The sequence below is a fragment of the Cebus imitator genome, unplaced genomic scaffold (genome assembly GCF_001604975.1).
Source record: "Cebus imitator isolate Cc_AM_T3 unplaced genomic scaffold, Cebus_imitator-1.0 Scaffold82, whole genome shotgun sequence".
In the NCBI taxonomy this organism is placed as follows: domain Eukaryota; kingdom Metazoa; phylum Chordata; class Mammalia; order Primates; family Cebidae; genus Cebus; species Cebus imitator.
In genome coordinates, this window is record NW_016107397.1 from 4,264,694 (window position 1) to 4,274,863 (window position 10,170).

The window sequence follows — 10,170 nt, forward strand, 5'->3', positions numbered from 1 at the left end:
GGGTAACAAGAGCGAAACTCCGTCTCAAAAAAAAAAAAAAGAAATCTTTCAAATAAGAGAATAAACAGAGAAGTCCGAAGAGGTAGGAGGAAACAGAGCATGCAGCTAGTAAGAGTGTCAGGAAAGATGGTTAATAAATGGATATATATTTCATTCAAGAAACATTTATTTAACACACTGTTACGGGGTGCTAGTGATTAAAAAATCTGTTCACTTCTTTATGCGTTCATAAGCACATTGGAGAGACAGACACACAGCACTCCCTATAATACAGTAGGAGCCAGTGTTTGCTGGCAGTAGAAATAAAATGTTATAGAAGTTCAGGGAAGGGCTCTGTTGGGGGTGAGATGGGAAACTTTTCACAGCAGAGGTGACAGTTTTGAGATTTGAGGGATTAGTAGGAGTTTGGCAGGTGGAAAATGGGGATGACTGTTTCAAGCAGAGGCAGCAGCGTGAGTTAAGGTGTGGAGAAAATGGAGGGGCAGGTATCCAATGAGGCTAAAGAACAAGGTGTATTTTGGGGAAAGGTAGAGGTTGAAGTTGAGAAGATGAATGTGGGACAGACTGAAAATAAACTCATTGGATCTCCAGGGAGGCACCAAGGCATATGCATGCTGTAGAAGCTGTGCTGGCAATTCTCATGTGCACATCCTTGATTGAGAATCATGTTGTAGGCTGGGCGCGATGGCTCATGCCTGTAATCTCAGTACTTTGGGAGGCCAAGGCAGGCGGATCACTTGAGGTCAGGAGTTTGAGATCAGCCTGGCTAACATGGTGACACCCTTTCTCTACTAAAATAGAAAAATTAGCTGGGTATGGTGGTGTGTACCTGTAATCCCAGCTACTCAGGAGGCTTAGGCAGAATTACTTAAACCTGGGAGGCAGAGGTTGCAGTGAGTGGAGATCATGCCACTGCACTCAAGCCTGGGTAACAGAGCAAGACTGTGTCTTCAATAAAAAAGAAAGAACCATGTTGTAGATGTTTACTTCTAGCCAAAATGGAGTAAATAGGAATTATTTTCTTATCTGCAGCCACTAAAATAAAAACACAAAAACAAAACTGGCACAATATGTCAAACAACAGTTTTCAAAGCACCAGATATCAGGCGGTGAAGGGCGGTGATTTTTGAGAAATGTGAAACAAACAAGGTCAACCTATGATCCCTACCCTCTGCCTGAAGAAGTTTCTAGGCCATCTAAGGCTGGGGTAACTGAGGTAGAGCGAGGGAGACTTGCTGAGTTGAGGAATGGAGCCAGGAGTCCACAGAGAACAAAGTAGTGAGAGTGCACAAAGTACTGGGTGGTGTCCTGGAGAGGAGAGCTGGACAAAGAGAGAACCCTTGCCATCTATGGAGGAACTTCCTAGGTGTTCTGCTGAGTTCTGATCAGCACATGCCTATGAAAATCTACCCATGGCTGGAGATAGAAGCTTCTAAAACGATTAGAGGGAATGGTTCCTGGTGCTCACACAGGGCCAGGAACAATGCTGGTTCATATCAGCCAGACCAGAAAACTCATGGTTCATGGGCACTGTGTAGCGTACTCAGGAAAATCTTGGCTCATCAGTAGAGAGTACTGCTCTCTGGGTACTGCTCCACACCCACCTTACAGATCATGAAAGCAAGACCCAAGAGGGTCAAACTCTTTCCAAATAACTTAACTGCATTTCAGAATAAAACCCTAGAAAGTTGGTAGGAATAAACAAAAAAAGAGCACCTAACAATGTAAATTCACAATGTCTGGCATCCAGTCAAATATTGTCACACATTGAAAAAGACAGGCAAACAGTGATGCATAATGGAGGAAAATAATCAACTGAAACTGACCTAGAATTGACACAGATGTTAGAATAAGCACGGAAGGACATTAAAAAGTTTATTATAAGTATATTCTGCAAAGAGGTATATAGAGACCAGATCAGAGTTTTGAAGATGAAGACTGGTGATTAAGGTGAAGAATGTACAGAATGGGATTAATAGTTGATTAAATATTACAAAAGAAAAAAATGGTGAATTTGAAGACAGAGCAATGGAAATTACCCAAAATGAAATATACACAGAATAAAAGAGTTTTAAAAAACACAACATCAGTGACCTGTGGGACAAATTTATGCAGCCTTATCTATGGTGATTGGAGTCCCTGAAGGAGAGGAGTGGGGATAGAGATGGAATAGGAAAAATACTTGAAGAAATAATGGCCAAAGATTTTCTGAATGTAATGGAAACTAAGTCCGCAGATCCAAGATGCTCCACAAACCCTAAGTACGAGAAATATGAAGAAAAATCTTCATAGGCCCATCATAACTTGCCAGTAATAAAAAGAAAATCTTAAACGCAACCAGGAGAAAGGACACGTTACTTGAAGTGGAAAGTAATGGATGACAAAGATGACATCACACTGCTCAATGGAAACACTGTAAGTGAGCAAACTCTCTAAAGTTCTGAATGAATAAACTGTTAACCTAGAGTTCTAGAACTGGCAAAAAATACCCTTCAAAAACAAAGGTGAAATAAAGAAGTTTGAAGGTAAATTAAAGCGTAAAAGAAAGAGTTTACAGCAGATAGACGGAGTCTTTCAGGCAGAAGGAAAATGCCAGATGGAAATCTCTCTGTACAAAGGAATAAAAGAGCACCAGAAATGGTAATGTGAATAAATATATATTAGTGTCATTATTTATTCCTTTAAAAAGGAATTGTGATGGTAAGTTTATATGTCAACTACACTGGGCCACAGAGTGCCCAGATATTGGCCAAAAATTATTTTGGGTGTGTTTGTGAGGGTGATTTTGGATGAGATTAACATTTAAATTAGTAGGCCTGTGTAGATTGCCCTTCATGATGTGGGTGGGCGTCATCTAATCAATTGAGGGCCTGAATAGTTAAAAAAAAAAAAAAGGCTGACCTTTCCCCTGAGCAAGATGGATTTCTATAGCGTACTGCCTTGGACTTCACCTGCAGCATTGGCTCTTCCTGTCTAATGACCTTCAAACTAGAACACCAACTCTGTCTGGGTCTTGAGCCTGCCAACTCACACAGCAGATTTGGACTTCAGTAGCAACAGTCACACTAACCAGTTCCTTATATTAAATCTCATACACTGGCTGGATGTGGTAGCTCACATCCGTAATCCTAGCACTTTGGGAGGCTGAGTTAAGAGGACTGCTTGAGGCCTGGAGTTCGAGACCAGTCTGTGCAACATAGTGAGACCCTGCCTCTACAAAAAATAAAATAATTAGCTGAGCATGCTGGTGTGTGCCTGTAGTCCCATCTACTTGGGAGGCCACAGCAGGAGTATGGCTTAAGCCCAGGAGATTGAGGCTGCAGTGAGCTATGATTGCACCACTGGACCCCAGTCTGGGCAACACAGCAAGACCCCATCTCAAAAGAAAACCCAGAAAGGCATGTGTGCACACATGCACCCACATACCACACACACATACACACAGACATATGCATCCTTTTGGTTCTGTTCCTTCGGAGAACCCTGACTAATAATAATCGACTGTTTCAACAGACAAAAATGGTGTATTTTGGAGTTTATAACATATTTATAAATAAAATGTGTGACAACAATAGCGTGAAGATTGGGAGAGGGGAGATGAAAGTATACCGTGATACAGTTCTTATATGTGAAGTGGTGTAATACCACTTGAAGGGAGACTAATAAAAAGGTATATACTTGTGCCAGGCCCCTGCTGACTTCATTAAGGATGGCACCACGTCTGAAAAGCCAAAGAAGAGACCTGGAATTGTGAAGGAGACATAGGGTTTATTGAAGACCTACATGCAGGGCAGTCCAAGAACGGCCGGCTGGACAGGAAAACAACTGCTATGATTTGTGAAAAGCATGCAGGTTATAGATAGCATTTTCATTTAGCAATCTCCACCTGGCATCCTCCATTTAACCCAATAGAAATGGCCTTGATTCGCTGTATAGCCTGCTTTCCAAGGAATGGACCAGGAGTTCACATGGCGTTTATAGATAAGGAATCCATTTCTGGGTTGGCCACTCCTGGATTCCTTAGCTTGGAACTCTGAACACACAGCCTTAGACCTTAGGGTGTGCTGGAGTTAATTGCTGTCAGGTGCACCTGCCATACACTCCAGCCCAGCATACCCTTGAGTGGCCCCCCCATTCTTATCATACCATTTTCTGCAGATTCCCTGGGACAAGGTATGTGCAGGAGCATTGCTGCCAGACGGCGCAGCAGCAATAGAAACCACTGCAACAAAAGACGATGACAAGCATAGTGGCAATCATACTTTCCAGAAAGCTTTTCCAAGCACTTGAAGTTGATTAAACCACATGGTTATAGGGTCATAAGATAGAGATGCTGTAGCTGAAATGTGAGTTTCTAGGGTTCACACAGCCCCGGTTATAATGTGAGAGTAATCAGGGATATGTACACAACATTAGGTTTTAATTAATGTGCAACTTCACACCTTAGCTGCTTCACCTGGGCAGCAGTTAAGATGTCCAGGGCCATGCAATTTTACATGGTTGCCCAGTGAAGAGTAATAGCATGGCACAGGTATCCTTGAAGGCTACAGCCATATGTTTAGTGAAAGCTCCAACTTGCAGCTCTGTATCTATTGCTGCCACTTGGGGGCAAAAATGGCCAAAGGATAAAACCACCAGGATGCACACTTCTGGAAGTGCCTGGCTTTTACCCTCTCCCACTTAGTAGGAATAGTGTCTAAATGGAACAGAATGTGTCCGGCAGGTAAGGGCGATCCCAGGTGTATCTACCAGCCCAATTACAGGGTAAGTAGGGCCAGCTGTGGTTGCCATCTACCTATCCCCCTAAGGGCATGGGCCCTCACATAGAAACAGTCACTGTGCCACCCTAGCAACATATTATTAGCTATTTGAAGGGATTGGTTGCATTGCTGTGGGGGGTAGCTAAACCATATTATGGGTTTAGCTTGTGACATGCTATTATCATGCCTTTCAGTATGTAAGGGTGCATGACTTACTACCTGTATCTGTACTCTTGTCACTCACCCTTGTCCATCGTGTACAACATACGTCACAGCTGGGGTAGCATTAACCTGCTCCCATACAAGGTGGAAAATATGTCATCTTGTCTCATTGATGGTGGGAAACTCACTGCATAATGTGGTGGTGTTGCTAAAGGGAAGTGGGTGAGGGTCATTATGCCAAGTATAGTTGTGGCTCCAGGCAGTCAGGTTAGCAGCGTGGATGCGCCTTGGCAGGCCCACTGTGGAGGAGAGGGGCAGCCCTCTGCAGACCCAGTAGTCTGTTGTGTTCTGGAGAGAGGTCACCATGTGTACCCAGTTGGTGAAGCAGTTTGCTGCACCCCATCTATGGGCAACAGGTGAGATGTTTAGTGGGTACAAGAAAGGGGAAGCCATTTAATTTAGTAAGACCAGGAAGCTATGTTATTCTGAGAGCACCAACTCTGGCAGTGGCCTGGTGCCTGGTTTACAATACCGAGTGGCTTGGGCTCTCTGCGATGCTTTGCAAGAAGCCAGAGTAAGACAGTCGGGGGGTATTATAATGTTCTGTAAGAGGATGATTGTTTCCTTGTACAAGGAGGATTGGGATTCATTATTTTAGAAGTACAGCGGGGTGGGGGAGTAGGATGTAAAATAGGTGTGACCTGTATATTCTATTCTAGGCCCTTCCCCCATGGAGTACAAGAACTGAGTTGGGAAATCTTTTTTTTTTAGTTGCTACATAATTGTACATATTTATGGGGTACAGTGTGGTGTTTCAATATGTGTATAAAATGCATAATGATCAAATCAGAGTAATTAGCATATTTACCACCTCAAACATTTATCATTATCTGCATTGGGAACATTCAAAATCCATTCCTACCAACTGAGAGAGTGTAAAATCCCAGGGAGAGTGGGATCGACTGTCTCCCACTCTGTCTGAACCTATTTTCCAGTGTCACCAATTCCACAGCAGTACAATCCTGCATTGTGGTGGTCTGCCTTCTTTCAGGTGGAGGCAAGTCTTGCAGGGCTACCCCCTTGGGTGTGGTTGGTCCTGTTTCATCTTAGTGGTGACCATCAGACATGCCGAGAGGATGGGAAACTCTATGGATTCATCCCAGTCGTCATCCTTCTCCCCACTAGATCTCTCCCTAGGGTCCCAGGACATAGTCACGATAGTCCTAACCCCATGTGGCAGTCAGTGACACTTAAAACAGGCTGCTCAACAAGCCAGTGTCTCCATTTTGTCATCCTGTTCCCAGAGGTGGGACAGTGAGTTCTCCAACACTTCAGCCCGAGCTAATGTATCTCTTTCTAGTTGCAGCTCATCTTGTAACTGGTACACCCTTGCCTGTGCGACAGGCTCAGCCTTTGGGCACAGGAGTGACCAGCCAACTGCAGCTGCCACAACTTGGGCGTTTGACTTTCCCTTAGTTGGATCCACCTCCTGCAGCAGTTCTTTTAGGACTTTTAGCATTTTGGGGGTATCCCCGTACTCACCTGGTAGGCCCCACCCATCAAGGATAGTGGCTATCGGGCCCTACATACATGTGGACAGCCAGCCCAGGATTTCCCCCGTGGATTTCCCCTCCCCTGATCTCATTGTCTTGGCATTCATGGAATTTTCTCCAATCTCATGCTGGGCTAATTGTGCTAGATCCCTATTGATTCCAGTAGTGATGGCACTGTGTCTGAGAGGTGGAAGAGACCTGGAGCCAGTGAATGAGACATAGGGTTTATTGAGAACTTACATGCTGGGTGATCCAGGAGCAGTGGGCTGGACACAAAAACCAGTTGCTACTGTGTGTAAAAAGCATGCAGATAGCATTTTCACTTAGCAACCTCCTCCTAACAACCTCCATTTAACCTGAAACAAAGGCTCTTGGTCTTCTGTACAGCCTGCATTCCAAGAATGGGCCAGAGGTTCAGATGTTCAGATGTCCATCATAGATAAGGAGCGAATCTCTGGGTTGGCCACTCACACATTCATTAGCTTGGAAGTCTGAACATACATTCTCCTTAGACCATGTGGTCATTCTCAGGGTATGCTTGAGTTATTGCCGTGAGGTGCGTCTGTCATATGATACTATAAATCTTAAACCACTAAAATAAAAGAGTTGTAGCTAATTAATAAAGGAAGTAAAGTGGAATTATAAAAAATGATTAAAATTAAGGCAGGAAAAGAATATATAGGACAAAAATAAAACAGCAAAATAATAACAAATCTAATCATACTAATAATCACATTGACTATAAATGGCCTGAATGCTGTAATCAAAAGGCAGAAGCTGGTTGGATTGGCTAAAAGAAAAGCAAGACCCAACTGTATACTGGAAAAGAGGGATCACAGTAAATATAAAGAACCATATATGTTTAAAGCAGAAGAATGGATAAAGATATATCATGTTAATAGATCTGGAGTGGGTATATTAGTATCAAAGTAGATTACTGAGCAAAGGTTATTAGCAGAGATAAAGAATGTTATATTCTAATGATAAAGGGGTTAGTCCAAGAGGATACGAATTCTAAACATTTATGCACTTGACAGTGCTTCTATATTAAGCAAAAAACTAACAGAGCTGCAAGGAGAAATAGGCAAATTCACATTTACCTTTGGAGTTTTTAATAATTTTCAGAACAATTAGGCAGTAAATCAGCAAGGATATAGTAGACTTGAATAACTATCAATCAACTTGATTCCATTATTTACAGAACAGTTCACCCAGCAGTTATATACTATATATTTTTTCAATGTATGTGAAACATTTTCCAAGTTAGACTAAGCTGGCTGTAAAGCAGGTGTCAGGAGGATGCAAGTCATACAGAGTAGGTTCTTTGATCACAGTGGAATTGATAGGAATCAGTATCAAAATATCCTTTGAAAACCCTCTAAATGTCAAAAAACTAAATAGACTTTTTAGTAACCCTTGAATTAAAGAAGAAATCAAAAGGCAAATTAAGAAGTATTTTGAATGGAATCAAAAGGAAAACACAACCTACCAGAATTTGTAGGATGCATCTAAAGCAGTACTTAAAAGTGTATAGTGCTATATTGGAAAGAAGAAACTTCTCAAATCACTTGACTTCAGCTTCCACCTTAAGACACTAGAGAAAGAGGAGCAAGTAAAGCCCAAAGTTAACAGAAGAATGGAAATAATAAAAATCAAAGTGGAAATCATTGCAATAAAATATAGAAAGCCTACAGAAACCAATGAAACCAAAAGCTGGTCCTTTGAGAATTTCAGTAAAATTGATAGACCTTTAATCAAAAGGATCAGAAGAAAAGAAGACACACATTACTAATGTCAGAAATGAGAAAGGTGAATCATTACAGATTCTACAGATATTAAAAGGATAATAGAATATTAGGAGCAACTTTTTGCCAATAAACTTGACAGCATAGATGAAATGGACGAAGTCCTTAAAAGGCACAAATTAGGCCGGGCGCGGTGGCTCACGCTTGTAATCCCAGCACTTTGGGAGGCCGAGGCTGGTGGATCACGAGGTCAAGAGATCGAGACCACCCTGGTCAAAATGGTGAAACCCCGTCTCTACTAAAAATACAAAAATTAGCTGGGCATGGTGGCACATGCCTGTAATCCCAGCTGCTCAGGAGGCTGAGGCAGGAGAATTGCCTGAACCCAGGAGACGGAGGTTGCGGTGAGCCGAGATTGCGCCATTGTACTCCAGCCTGGGTAACAAGAGCGAAACTCCGTCTCAAAAAAAAAAAAAGAAGGCACAAATTACCAAAGCTGACTCATGAAGATACAGGTAACTGGAAGAATCTTCTTTCTGTGAAAGAAATTAGTATTAGAAACCTTTCAAATGGCTTTAGCTTTGTTTTCTTTTTTTTTCCTTTGAGACAGAGTCTCAGTCTGTCACCCAGGCTGGGGTGCAGTGGCGCAATCAATGGCTTAAGCAATTCTCTTGCCTCAGCCTCCTGAGTAGCTGGGACTCCAGGTGGTACCACCATGCCTGACTAAATTTTGTATTTTTTTTTTTAGTAGAGACAGGGTTTCACCATGTTGGCCAGGCTGGTCTGGACCTCCTGACTTCGTGATCCTCCCACTTCGGCTTCCCAAATTATTGGGATTACAGGCGTGAGCCTCTGCACCTGTACCCCAAATGGCTTTCTTGGTGAAACATTTTACCAAACATTTAAGAAATAAATGCCAATTCTTCACGAACTCTTACTGAAATTTGAGGAGGGAATATTTCCCAGTTCTTTCTGTGAGGTCTGTATTACCATGATGGCAAAGTCAGACAAAGACATTACAAGAGAAAAGAATTACAGATCAATGTCTCTCATGAACATAGCTAAATTTAAGAAAGCTTCAGCAAATTGAATCCAACAATATATTAAAAAGATATGTAATAATTACGACCAATTTATATATCCTTTGATGCACAAAAAGGATAGTACATAATAATCATAATAATATGAGATTTATCCCAGAAGAGCGTGGTTGGTTTAACATTTGAAAATCGATGTAATTTATATCATTAAAGTTAAAAAAGGAAAACTGTGATTGTCTCAGTTGAAGCAGGAAAAACATTTGTCAGACTCTAACATACATTCCTGATTTAAAAAAAAAATATGTCCTCAAACTCAAGACACGGAGAGTGGGAGGGAAGAGAATTTGGAGGCAGGGAGGCCAGGGAGGATGTTATTAACACACTGATGCTGGAGATGGGAGTAAAGACAGTGGCAGTGGAGTGCAGGGGAGGAAAAGAACCTGTGACAATTTTCAGCGGTAGAATTGGTAGGACTTGGTGACTAATTACTATTGAAGGTTAGAGGAAAAAGTGTTGAAAATAAAGATTTCAAAGCCTGAGTGTTCAGGTGGAGGTAACTGACACCTTAGAGAACACAGAAGGCACAATGTCTGCATATGAAGTGCATCAGTCCCAAGAGGATAGAAGGGGGTGTAGAATAATTAGTTCAGTTTTGGATGAGCTGTGGGGAGATTTGTGGAGATGCCCTGTAAACAGCTGGAACCTGTGAAGAGAGACCTCGTTATTTTCTCCTGTGTGACACCTGTGTGTATGTAGCCAGAGAACCAGCTAGTCAGCAGCCTTGGCTTTAGTTTTGATACAACATGTGAGAATTTGTAAATATCTCTCCAAATTTTAGGCTGATTGGGAAAACTTGGGTCATGAAATAATTAGATCCTGTTGCTAGAGCTTAGTTGTTTTTTTTTTTTTT

The 10,170-nt window shown here is 42.0% G+C and overlaps 1 protein-coding gene across 1 annotated transcript in view; it reads left to right on the forward strand.

Moving 5' to 3' along the window:
• Window positions 1-10,170, forward strand: part of TRIM4 (tripartite motif containing 4) — a 30,862-nt gene that overhangs the window by 16,933 nt on the left and 3,759 nt on the right. The gene's annotated exons all lie outside the window — the stretch shown is intronic.